Source organism: Dermacentor silvarum, chromosome 11 (assembly GCF_013339745.2).
Source record: "Dermacentor silvarum isolate Dsil-2018 chromosome 11, BIME_Dsil_1.4, whole genome shotgun sequence".
In the NCBI taxonomy this organism is placed as follows: Eukaryota; Metazoa; Arthropoda; class Arachnida; order Ixodida; family Ixodidae; genus Dermacentor; species Dermacentor silvarum.
This window is the reverse complement of record NC_051164.1, coordinates 160,535-174,138: the sequence shown is the minus strand read 5'-3', so window position 1 is coordinate 174,138 and position 13,604 is coordinate 160,535.

Sequence of the window (13,604 nt, the reverse complement as noted above, 5' to 3'; positions counted from 1 at the left end):
GCCGTCATAACACCCACCCACACAATTTGCCGTCATAACACCCACCCGCACGCGCGCGCGCGGCCAAGGTCGGCCACAGCCGTTGCAGTATTTCCGGGGGTGTCGGTCCCTTGCAGCGTTTAGTTACATTCTAGCCACTGTAGTTTAGTTAACCCCTTTCGGCGATCTTTCCACGTGGTCCGTCTGAAACATTATCCCCGTCGGCGCTCCACGCAGGTGGTGCGTCTTACGTGTGCTTTCCCGCGGTCGTCGCTCGGTATTAACGCGTTCGTCGCGGCGGAAGGAAATGCCCAGACATTGCTGTTCTACACGCCGTCGCACACGTTTCCCAGAGACAAGAAGGTGCCCAAACTTTGGATACCTGCCTGTCAGCCATCACGCCCAGCCTGAAGACCTCTAAAAAAACTGCCAACCCTTCCACTGGGGTGGAGACGGAAGACCAGCGAAGCTGTACTATGGTGGGAATTATGTATTTCCAATTATGACTATTAAGATGTGAGGGTGTAATTGGTTATTTGAACTATTAAAGAATGAGAAATATATATGATCCGGTGGTTTTCATTTATTTAGTGACCACAGGGACCATGGCCTTATGGTCGCTACGGTACACCGCTATAGGGTGTACGGCAAAGGTTGGCACGTTCTTCATAAACACGTCACCAACGCCGCGCGCGTTCGGTACGAACGCGGGCAAAACGCCGCCGCCGTCGACAACAGTTGTTCGCGTTGTTTGTGTGACCGTTCACAACCGCTCTCAAAGCGCTGGCTACGTGACGGAACTGAAACCCCTATATAAGAAAAGTACTGCCATCTACTCTTTCCTCCGCCGCCTCCTCTCCTAAAGCACTTGCTTTTTTCTTTTACTTTTTGCTTGCGAAAGCCAAGTCGACGGTGGCGCACCTAGAAAGTCTACGTTGAAGCTACGCCCGTCTTGAAGCTTTCAGGCCGGGCGCGCGCCGCCGCCGCCGGCGACTGCGCAGAGGACTTTCAACATGGCTCTGAGGCGGAAAAAAAAATATAAAGAAGTGAAAAGCGCGCGCTGTCATCGTCCAATCGGAGATACAGGAGGGAGAGAGAAGCGGCGTTGATCAAAGGACGGCGGTACTTTTCTTATATAGGGGGAGGCCCTGGATGCGGTCGTCTCCTACCTAGGAGGCATTGGACTCAGGGTCTGTGCTGCCAAGACGGAGGCCCTCCTGATACACCCGATGGCCTCGGCACGTCGGTACGTCAAGCAGCTGAAGGTTGGTGCCAAAGCACTACCATGGAATCTGGTCGTTAGGTACCTGGGGCTCACCATCGACCACCGGCTTACTTGGATTCCAGCTGCCAAGGTGACCATGACCAAAGTGCGCCGAGTCCAGGGGGCTATCAGCAAGCTTCAGCAGCATGGTCGTGGATACACCACAAAGTGGGCTCTGCGGCTCATCCAGGCCGCAGCAACATCTGCTCTCCTCTACGCCCTCCCATTGGTGAACCTGTCTCCAGCCAGGAGATGCCAACTGGAGGGACTGCACAGGGGTGCCGTGAGGGCCATTCTGGGGCTCCCCAAGTATTCCCCAGTAGCAGCAACACTCGCCGAGGCCAACGAGTGGCCTCTCTCTCTCCGAATGCTCCAGCGAGCGCTGGGACACCTGGACCGGCTACACCGGACACCTGATGGCAGGGCCCTCCTAGAACGGCTTCGCAGCCTACCATCGTCACGGATGGGAGGGCTCTGCCTTCTCTACGAGCAGATGGTGACTCACCCACCAGTGGCGGTTCCCTCACCACCACCACACCACCGGCCACCGGAGGTCCACCTCTCCCTCGATGGGGCTACAAAGCGTGGGACACCTGTGACCGCTCTGCAGCAGGCAGCATCCTGCAAACTCCAGGAACTGGAGGGTCGGCTGCAGGTGTTCACCGACGGTTCTGTGATGCCGGATGGGTCAGCAGCAGCGGCGTGCGTCATCCCTGCCAGAGCCATCAGCAGGCAATGCCGTCTGCCGTTCCCAGCGAGTTCGACAGCGGCGGAGCTGGCGGGGCTTCACCTGGCGGCTGACCTCCTGGCTGAGGACCCTCCTGCACGGCCGGTTGCTGTGCTATGCGACAGCAAACCGGCGCTGCAGTCCCTTTCCAACTGCCATCGAGCTGGACTGACGGGGTCCCTCTTGACCGCGAAGTTCTCGGCGCTCGCCTCCTCCGGAGTGTCCGTCTCCTTTCACTGGCTGCCCTCCCATGTGGGCATAGCTGGTAACGAGGAGGCGGACACCCTCGCTAAAGCTGCCCACCACCCAGGAGTCACATTCACTCGATCAGTGGCGGCTTCAGACTACTCGAGGCCACGACTGAAGCAGCTTCTACTGGCGATCCACCCCGACCCGAGGGTGGCAACTGGCAAGGGACCTAAGCTGCTCCCCGAGTCTGGCCTCACCAGGCGAGACAGAGCCACCCTGCTGCGACTCCGGACTGGCTGCATATGGACAGCAGCCAGGCTTCATGCCAAAGGCCGCAGCGCCTCCCCCTCGTGCCAACGATGCGGTGACCCCGAGACACTCGAACACCTCCTCTGCGCCTGTCCAGCCCTAGCACAGGAACGTTCGAAGGTCACCCGAGCCTATAGATTGCAGGGACTTCCTGCTGACTCACTCACCAACCTGCTGTTCCCATCCCGCTACCATCTCCCCGCACTACACAGCCTCGTGGAGTTCGTGGAGGCGAGTGGGATAGCAGCATACCGCTGAGCGTACCTGCCCTTGCCGGTCCCTGCCGCCTCTGCTGCCTACCCATGTGCAGACGAGCCCCCTGAACTATCTCTCTTCTCTTTTTCTTTACCTCCTACTCCCCCTATCCCCTACGACGCTGCGCCGTGCTCCCTTATGGGCTGCAGAATTAAGCGTCTCTTCCTTATGTATAATAAACACTTCCTCCTCTTATATAGGGATTTTAGACGGAACGGCTAAACGCCGTTGTCGACGGGCGAGAACCCAGAGAGTCGGCGGCACAGGCGACGGAGGCCGGCAGGGCTGCGTGCATGCGCCGCAGTGGGAGAGCGGGCACGCACACGCACAGTCTAGGGTGCCTCGATGCGTTGGCGCTGAGCCGTGCTCCCTCAAGGGCTGCAGAAGATAGCGCCAACCTTTCCCTTTCCCTCAAGAACCACTTATCATCATCATCTCGATGCCCTCCTCGCCCACCGCTCCCCTTCCACTGGGAAGTCGCGTTTGCTCTCCGCCGTGCTTTCGCTCCCCGTCGCGCGCTTTCACGCGCACATACAGCATACGACCAATGAAAGTTTTTTTTTTTTTTTATTGCGATAGCAATTATAGGCTCCGTACAGTGAACAGGCGGCGCTGCTGCGGTGGCGCGATGCTCAGCGTAGTGCAGGATGTAGCATAGCATAGTGCAGGATGTAGAAGTGTTTAGGTAAGGCAAAGTGCAGTGACCATAGGACCATTTCTCTCAATTTGAAAACAGAAAGAGTGAAATTAGTCAAGAGGAAACAGGCCAACCTAGAGGCAGTAAGGGTAAAAGCAGACCAATTCAGGCTGGTTAGTTAGTTAAATTGGGTTTATTGGCGCAAAAGCGACTTCGGCTTTGCTGCGCCAGACACAGGGTATTGAAGTCAATGGTAAAAAAAAAGTAAAACCTGCATTATTTAAAGTCTGTTCAAAAAGCGTACATCGTCCAAAAAATTCACTACATCTGCAAAAGGGGCAAGGGAATCGTCTCCCAAAATGAGAGTGGGGTGTAGTGGTACATGCAAATCGTATAGATCGTGGAAATGTTTTTGTCTTTGTCTTTCGATATGTGGGCATGTAATTAGAATTCAGGCTGGTGCTCGCAAACAAATATGCAGCTTTAGAAAAGGAAGATAAAGACAACATAGAGGTAAAGAATGAAATCGTAACTAGGTTGATCTCAGAAGCAGCAATTGAAGTGGGAGGTAAGGAACCAAGGCAACCAGTAGGTAAGCTCTCCCAAGCAACAAAGGACCTTATAAACGACAGAACATGAAAATGTCCAACTCAAGAGATCAGATAGAATTCGCTGAACTGTCAAAACTGATCAACAAGAAGTAAGGGATATTCGAAATTATAACGAGGGAAAGACTGAGGAAGCTGTAAAATATGGACGCAGCATTAAATCTGCAAGAAGAAAGCTTGGCATAGGACAAGGCATGATGTATGTACTGAAAAATAAGCATGGTAATATTAGTTTTTTATTTTTATTTATTAGTTCCTCAAATACCCCTTTCGGGGTTTTACATGAGGGGTGGGCATACCTAGTAGGTTACATTTTCAATGAATGCCTTGAACGATGAATGACTGGATTGGTGCACCGCTTCGGCAGGATTCCAGTCTTTCGCTGTCTGTACGAAGAAAGAGTTAAGATGAGCGGCGGTGCGAGCTGGGGGGGGGATAAACAGCCTTTGAATGGCTATGACGGGATGAAGTTCGATGCGCAGGTATGATGTCGGTCTGGTGAGGCAACGAGTGATAAAACTTGTAAAAGAGACATAGCCTTGCTGTTTTGCGACAGTTGGAAGGTTCAGAGATGACTTAAGTTTAGTGACGCTAGTGTGGCAAGAGTAGTCGGAGTGAATGAACCTTGCTGCGCGATTCTGTATAGATTCTAGTGCTGTTGCCAGGTTAGATTGGTATGGGTCCCACACTGAGCATGCGTATTCCAGTTTGGGTCGAACGAATGTTAAATATGCTAGTATATTTACTGAAAGGGGAACAAGGCGAAGATTACGGCACAGGTAACATAGAACACGATTGGCATCATCAGCAATTTCGATGACATAGCTAGTAAAAGCAGCAGAAGAATTCTATACTGACCTGTACAGTGCCCAAAACAGCCAAGCTACTTTCATTCGAAATAGTGATGAACCGGATACAGAGGCTCCTTCTATAACTAGCGATGAAGTTAGAAGGGCCTTGAAAGACATGACCAGGGAAAAAGCTTCTGGAGAAGATGGAATAACAGTAGATGTAATCAAAGATGGAGGAGATATCATGCTTGAAAAGCTTGCGGCCCTTTATACGCAATGCCTCACAACTTCAAGTGTACCAGAAAGCTGGAAGAACGCCAACATTATACTAATCCATAAGAAGGGAGACGTTAAAGAATTGAAGAATTATAGACCCATTAGCTTGGTTTCAGTATTGTATAAAATATTCACCAAGATAATTTCCAATAGAATCAGGGCAACACTTTACTTCAGCCAACCAAGAGAACAGGCTGGCTTCAGGAAGGGATATTCTACGATGGATCATATCCATGTCATCAATCAGGTAATCGAGAAATCTGCAGAGTACAATCAACCTCTCTATATGGCTTTCATAGATTATGAAAAGGCATTTGATTCAGTAGAGATACCAGCAGTCATAGAGGCATTGCGTAATCAAGGAGTACAGGAGGCATACGTGAACATCTTAGCAAACATCTACAAGGATTCCACAGCTACCTTGGTTCTCCACAAGAAAAGTAGAAAGTTACCTATCAAGAAAGGGGTCAGGCAAGGAGACACGATCTCTCTAATGCTATTCACTGCATGCTTAGAAGAAGTATTCAAGCTCTTAGATTGGGAAGGCTTAGGAGTGAGGATCAACGGCGAATATCTCAGCAACCTTCGGTTTGCAGATGACATTGTCCTATTCAGCAACAATGGAAATGAATTACAGCAAATGATCGAGGACCTTAATCAAGAAAGTGTAAAAATTGGGTTGAAAATGAATGTGCAGAAGACAAAGATAATGTTCAATAGCCTGGCAAGAGAACACGAATTCAGGATCGCCAGTCAGCCTCTAGAGTCTGTAAAGGAGTATGTTTATCTAGGTCAATTACTAACAGGGGACCCTGATCACGAAAAAGAAATTTACAGAAGAATAAAATTGGGTTGGAGTGCACACGGCAGGCATTGCCAAATCCTGACTGGGAGCTTACCACTGTCGTTGAAAAGAAAAGTGTACAATCATTGCATTCTACTGGTGCTAACATATGGGGCAGAAACTTGGAAGTTAACAAAGAAGCTCGAGAACAAGTTAAGGACGGCACAAAGAGCGATAGAATGAAAAATCTTAGAACTAACGTTAAGAGACAGGAAGAGAGCAGTGTGGATCAGAGAACAAACGGGAATAGCCAATATTCTAGTTGGCATCAAGCGGAAAAAGTGGAGCTGGGAAGGCCATGTAATGCGTAGGATGGATAACCGGTGGGTCATTAGGGTTACAGAATGGATACCAAGAGAAGGGAAGCGCAGTCGAGATCAGCAGAAAACCAGATGGGATGATGAAGTTAGGAAATTTGGAGGCGCAAGTTGGAATACGCTAGCACAAGACAGGGGTAATTGGAGATTGGAGGGAGAGGCCTTCGTCCTGCAGTGGACATAAAATATAGGCTGATGATGATGATTACAATGTGCAGAACAGCTACGTTTCAAGCCTTGTGTGCACCAAGAACAAATCTAACAGAACTGAGCACACCCACGAGCGATTAGGCAGAAAATGATCAGATAGTGTCCGCACCGAGGAACCTTACCGAGTCAGAAACTTGACAAGCTGCTGCTTCAAAATATTTACCAAATAAAGAACGAAGACCAAAACATCATAATCCTGATTCAATTCATGAGCGGAAAGTTTGGATAGCTTCGAATACATATTTAGCCACGCTTTTAGAGCAAGCACGACATACGATGCTAGCGTCATTTGGACATACAGTTAAAGATGCTTATAACGAACCTCCATATAACGAATTCCTGGATATAATGAATGAAGTTTTTCTATTCCCCGCCTTTACTCCATAGAAGCACACCTATTTGAGACCTCTACGTAACGAAGTGGCAGCGGGAGACCCCCTTGAAATAACGAATTTTCCCCGCAGAAAACCTAGAGATATCGCCCAAAATTTTGTCATTTTTGCGCAAGCAACAACCGGAAGTACCTTCTCCGCCGCGACAAAATGCGAAGAGCGGCGGTGTCGCGCTGGCGCACTAGAATTCACGGCGACTGCGAGGCAAGAGCGAGCGCACGTGTGCGTGCAAGCGAGCGTGCGCGAGGCTGGCCTGCATCCCTCGACCCAGCGATCTTGCAGCAGCGGGCGTGACCTTTCCCCCTCCCTTCATTCAAACTTGATCCCGCCGCTTGCTGCAGCTGGCCTAGGCCGCCAAGCCAGCACTCTCCTTTTCCAGTTGATGTTGCCGAAGGAAAAGAAAAAACGTTTTTTTTTTCAACGCGCTGGCAGCGCCACTTCTTGGTTACTGTGCAAGTCTCTGCGCTTCACTAACCTGACACTAGGTGACACTACTATACGATGCTATGATGTCATCGTGTCGCTCACTCTTGATTTCCGACGCCTCACGCTTGTGCGAAACGACACGCGTCCATGCATCCAGTACCTGGTGTGACATTCCAAGGATGAGTGCTTCGACGAAAACGGAAAACGGGTGCGCATTACAATCGAGGGCGCATTAGAATCGAGTAAATACGGTAAGCGTTTCTTTTTTGAATTTTCGTGCCGAACCTGCATATAACGAAATCCTCTTTATAACAAAGTTTTTCGGGAATTTGTCAATTTCATTATAACCAGGTTTAACTGTATGTCACATGTAAAAGGCCACCTGTGGCGAGAAAAGAAGACGAAAAAGTTCGCGGAGCGTTTGACACCGCGCGAGCGCTCGAGGCACGCGAACCGAGGTGTGGTCGAGGCAGAAGCGAGGCGAAGCAGCATTATCAACGTGGCTTTTGTGCTGGAAGGTCGCTTCGTCAGCTATGCTCTGACGACAGGAGAGTGGAGAGCCCGGCCACGAAGCTCGTGACACTGGCAAGGCCCAGGCGTGGCTGTAGACCTCGGAGACGTCCGGGTGAAGCTCCTGGGACCGGCTGCTGCTGCTCATGGTGGTTCCGGTCCTCTTCGCAAGATCCCTCTTCCTCGGCCGAGCCCGATCAACCGATAATCACTGGGACACCGAGTCACCATGCCGATCGACATAGGGCGAAGAACGCTTCGCGAAGCCTAACCAGGCAATTGACACGTCAGCGACGGATACCGGGGCACCAGCCACGTATTCGGTCAGGTCGACGGAACTGCGAATCGTCGGCATTTACGGCATCAGCAACACTCCGGACATACACGACGTGGACTCAACGAGAAGAACTTCAAACCAACCAACATTTAAGTAAGAGCCCACACTTCTGTAAGAGCCCACATTTCTGCTTTGCGACGCAGTTAGGACGAATTTAAGATGGCCAGACTTTGATGAGACAAGGCTAGGACTGACTTAGAGACATTAAGACGGAGTTAGGCTTCGAGACCTAGACAGTGCTTTTGGTACTTTTGCATTTAGTCGGAGTTTTGTTTTTTCTATTGAGTCAGCATTTTGGTTGAGTTATGGTTTTAGTGTTGTGTGTTTTACGCTTTTCCCGATCCTGTACATATTAAATCCTTGTTTGCTGTGCTGCCAGTCGTGTCTCTCCTCCATTGACAGTAACGCCTGTGTGCAAACCTCTCACTCCCAAGTAAGAAGGTGACACTGTAGCTTAATCAGCTCCGAAAGTGCTTTTGCATGTTCTCTGAATCTGCAGCCAAAGCTTTGTGTCGTCCACCCTGTAACCGTCTATGACATCTCCCAAAACAGAGGTCTGCTAAGCCACACCGGCATCATACACATCCATTGTAAACACGGAGGCAGTTGAGGCAAGCAATGGACACATCACCACATGATCAAACATGGCAGCGCCCACGAGATCGCCGCGAAAAGGGTAAATACTTTCGACCTCGGAAGTAGGGGTTACAGGCATTGCACAAAGGTAATAAGGTAATATAGCCAAATGTCATCAAAGATTGTAACCACACTGTGCTCCATGCTCATACTTACTACAAGGGGCAAAAGCAAGCACACATCGAACAGAAGTGCGCAACAAATCCTACAATTTCCAGTCGAATCCACATCTCAATGATATAACTTTCCCATAGAGCGAGTCCAACAGAATAAAAACAGAAAACACACAAATCCACTAAAGGCTGGCCAGCAGAATTTGGCAATAAACAACCAAAGACATTTGGAAAGTAAATCCTGAAAAAAATTTTATTCTTTGGACCTCTCACAGCATTGCACGACTCAAACTTTGAAGAACGCCAACATGGCGGTGCATCTATCCTACACATGCAACAGCCTGGGAGCCTTATTTGGCAAGGTGACAGTACAGAGCACATCACGAGGCATATTCTTCATCTCTACTTCAGGATCAATATTTACAACATCACAGGTTGGAGATCACGTGCACAGCCCTTGGACAAAGAAACGCCGCAGGTGAACTATTAATACGAGGTCTGTTCGAAAAATATCCAACCTTATTTTTTTTGTGAACGCCTGATGGATATAAAACAAGCGCGCTTGCATCAGCCGACCTTGAACCTTCGTGCGCATGCGCGAATTTTTTCCCGCCTGCCGATAGTGTCAGTCGCTGGGACGCAGCGTTTGAGTCTGGTAGTGCCAAAGCTCTCGTCGGTTTTTTTATTGCAAGAAAAATGACGGAGCGACTGGAGCTGCGCTACTGCATCAAATTTTGCCAGAAACTGGGCGACAACCAAGTGGGAACCATTCGGAAGATTCAGACGGCTTTCTGTGACGATGCTATCAGCAGCCCAGAGATTAAGGAGTGGTACCACCAGTTTAAAGACGGCCGCACATTGGTGGAGAGCGAGCCACACTCCGGTCGGCCATCGACATGCCGAAATGACCAGGTCATTGTCGAAGTGAACGCTGTGGTGATGCAGGACCGTTGTGCGACTATCCGAGAAATTGCGGACGGGGTTGGCATCAGGACTTTTTCTGCACATTCCATTACGACCGAAGATTTGGCCATGAAAAGAGTTGCGGCGAAATTCGGGCCGAAGCTGCTCATGGTGGAGCAAAAGCAACTTCATGTTGAAGTCTCACAGGACATGCTGGATTCCACAAACAGTGACACCGACTTCATGAACACCATAATCACTGGTGAGGAGTCTTGGGTGTACGGGTACGACCAGGAAACCAAGTCACAGTCGTCACAGTGGAAGCATTCCACGTCACCAAGACGAAAGAAGGCCCGCCAAGCGCGCAGCAACGTCAAAGTGGTGCTGACTGCTTTCTTTGACTCCCGCTGTGTGGTACACCCCGAGTACGCACCACAGGGTCAAACAATCACCAAAGAGTACTTACTACAGGGATGTCCTTCGTCGCCTACGTGATGCTGTGTGGCGCAATAAACCGGAGTTGTGGTCAACTGGAAATTGGCGCATCCATCACGCTAAATGCTCCTGCACATTCCTCGCACTTGATTCAGACTTTTTGGCGAAAAACCAGACTCCTGTAGTTCAACAGGCTCCTTACTCTCCTCATATGGCCCCCTGCGACTTCTGGCTGTTTCCCAAAATCAAGAGGCCATTGAAAGGAGTGCAATTTCAGACAAGAGAGGACATTATGGCTGCAACGACAGCTGAGCTAAACTCCATTCCGAAAGAGGCCTTCTCGGACTGCTTCCAACAATGACAGCACCGCTGGGAAAAGTGTGTGGAGTCCCAAGGAGACTACTTTGAGGGTGATTAGGTTTCCAATGCTCCAGTTATGCCAGTTTTTTTTTCTTCGGCCAAAGGTCGAATACTTTTCTAACAGACCTCGTATCTAAAGGCAGCAATTTTTGTCATGTCGTTCACAAAGAAAAAAAAATGCACTGACGCAAGGGATGCAACCTAACACTCGCTGAAGAGACTAGGACCATTTAGGTACAGCTCAGCAACTCGTAAAACACTTTCACACTACAGATTGGCTACATTTGAACAGAATTTCTACCGTCATCTTGAACAACAAGCATTGAGTGTAATCTAATAAACTCAGCAAAAAAGAAAAAAAAATTAGAAGTACACAAGTAATACTGCCACTAAAATGACATTTTGAGCTTGCTGGTGATCTATTACAAACAGCAGAAATAGCGCAATGTAGATAAGGACAAAAGAAGCAAAGAGGACACACACTTGACATTAACATTAGTGCCAAGCGTGTCTCGTTACTTCTTGTTTTGCACCAACAGTTTTCTTTATTGCTGCCGTCACACACATACACTAAAGCAACAAGAACCATACATAATTAGTGGATTAGCAGCAGGAGTAGGTGAATGTGTACATTTCACAACATAATGGCAAAGCATAATAACCAAATTGTGGCAAGAAGCGACATTCCACATCGAATACAATAGCTGTCTATATCAGCAAGCCTTCTGTTAAACGGTATGCAAAAGAACTTGGTTGTCTTGAAAGTGCTAAGATTTTGGCCTTTGCTTCTTTGTTCCTGAGTGTATCTTATTTTGGTTCTTTCCTTCTTTCTGTCGCGTGTGTCCACATTTGTGCACACAAGTTTGATGGCAGCAAAATAAACTTGGTAGTACCACGTGTTATTTCAATCTTTATTTGTGGTGTTAGTCTAAATTGCATCCAAAACAGCCCATCATTCAAGACTAACTAGGCCATTTTACGTCTTTTTCAGCCATATTCATGGTCAGCACTATGAGGATTGCACAACACGAGAGGTTTGTAAAAGAACATGTGCCAAGTCCCCTTGCATTCCAAACTATTTACTCAACTATACCAATTCGGCCACGCAATTTATCCTAAGCCCTGTAAGGGCCTTACGAAGGCAGAGGAACATACACTCCTCCGCCTTTACACCAAAACACTGCTGTGCCCGACAGTTTTAAAACACTTTGATCCTGCCTGTACAGGAAAAGGCTCACACTGTGCGGAGAAGTTTTCGGACCTCTTCCACATGGTGTGGGCATGCCAATCAACCCCAAACCTCACCCGAAAACCAAACCCCACCCGGGAGGACTAGGAGGCAGCCCTGCTCGGCTGCTCCGACCTAGCGACTCAGAAGGCCCTGGTCGACCTAGCGCAAGCCGCGGCGGCCGCCAATGGGCTCCTGTAATGATGAGCCCACCTAGTGAGTGGGAGAGGTGGCCCCCTCCGGGCCACCTCAAGCTTCCTCCATGTACTTTCAATAAAGTTTTTCAGACAGACAGCACGATACACATATACCTAAAAGAAGAAGAAACATTAAAAGTCCATTTACGAAGGGTTGGGCATCACATCTTCTTTTTACTGCAGAAATGCAGCAAAATTTTCACATAATAAATACTACATTCCACCTCGGTGAGTTGACGATGGGTAAGGCAGGCAACACATGTCCTTTCATAATTTTGGCCTGAAAGAAAGCTGTGCCGCCCTCCACAGGTGAGCAAAAGGGCTCTTCCTGCACCACGTCTGGAACCAGGCTACCATACCAAGTAGGCAAGTCATACTACTTGAACAGTGGTATGCCATAGAGTGATGTTGCAGAGATGACGATCCCAGCACCAAGGAAAAAATTTCTGTTTCGGAGGAAAAAAAATGCAAAAATTGTGACTCAGTAAAAATTACTAGTACAAGGGTGCCAAAAAGAGTTTTAACTTGTCCATATACATAGGAAATACAGTCGAACCCAGATATATCGAATATGAAGGGGATCACAAAAAAGTTTGATATATAGGTAATTCAATATATAATATCTTAGGCCCTGAGGCAAACAGTGGCTTACCAAATGATGCGTCTGAGGGCCGCTAAATTACTGCACGCAACTCGAATAAAAAAAGCAAGTGCGCTTTATTTGATGTAATAGTTCAGCGGAAATCCGCTAGGTGGAGATAAGTAATTAAAGGGAAACTGAGACATCCACCCAAATGTAGCAATTTGCTACAATGGAAACCTAACCGGGTTCCTCGAAAGAAAGCCTCGCAGTTGAAGAAAAATTCGTCCTGGTCTGGGACAAACATGCAAGTTTTTTACGTGCAAAAAATTTACGTGCAAAAAAAGTTGCTGATCCTGGTTTGCTTCTTCCACTTGGCCTTAGCCGTTAGCATGGGGCCATCCACCGGAATGTTTTTCGAGCGAATCTCCAAGAACGACGCATAAAGACATTCCTTGATTTTCCCGTGGACAGGAGTGCGCACACGACAGGCTCCGAATCGTGTTTGGTCGGTGGCTTGTAGCTTTATCTTCTTGTTCTTCAGAAGCGTGCTCAATGTGCTACGCGGGCTGCCAAAGTCATCTGCTACCGTGGGCTTCTTCTCGCCTGCCGTAACACGCTGGATCACTTTCAACTTCATTGCAAAGTCCAAGTAGATTCTTTTCATTACACTTGCACCGACCATCGCTTGCGGAAAATGACATTTCAAATACGCACTTAACCCACACGACGACACCACGAAAATCGGAAAGAAGGAATGTTGACGTTCGAGGTAGCATGCGGGCTATCCGAACAGCTCGACAGGGCTCAACTGACTGCACACACGACGCACGCAAGAAGCAAGAAGTGCAAAAGAAAGAAAAGAGTTAGTGACATTTCACTTCGTGAACGCGGGGCCATCCGCAAGCATATGGTTCGCCACGACGCTTCGCCTTGTTTCTCCTTCCCAACTTCGTTAAACGCCACCTAGACTTCATTCTAGGTGGTGTTGCTTGCCACGTGCTCGGCACGCTCCTCCGTACTTTTCCCGGTGCTGCAATTCTCTTTCTCCACCTCTAGCGCCAGAACACTCAAAGTGCAA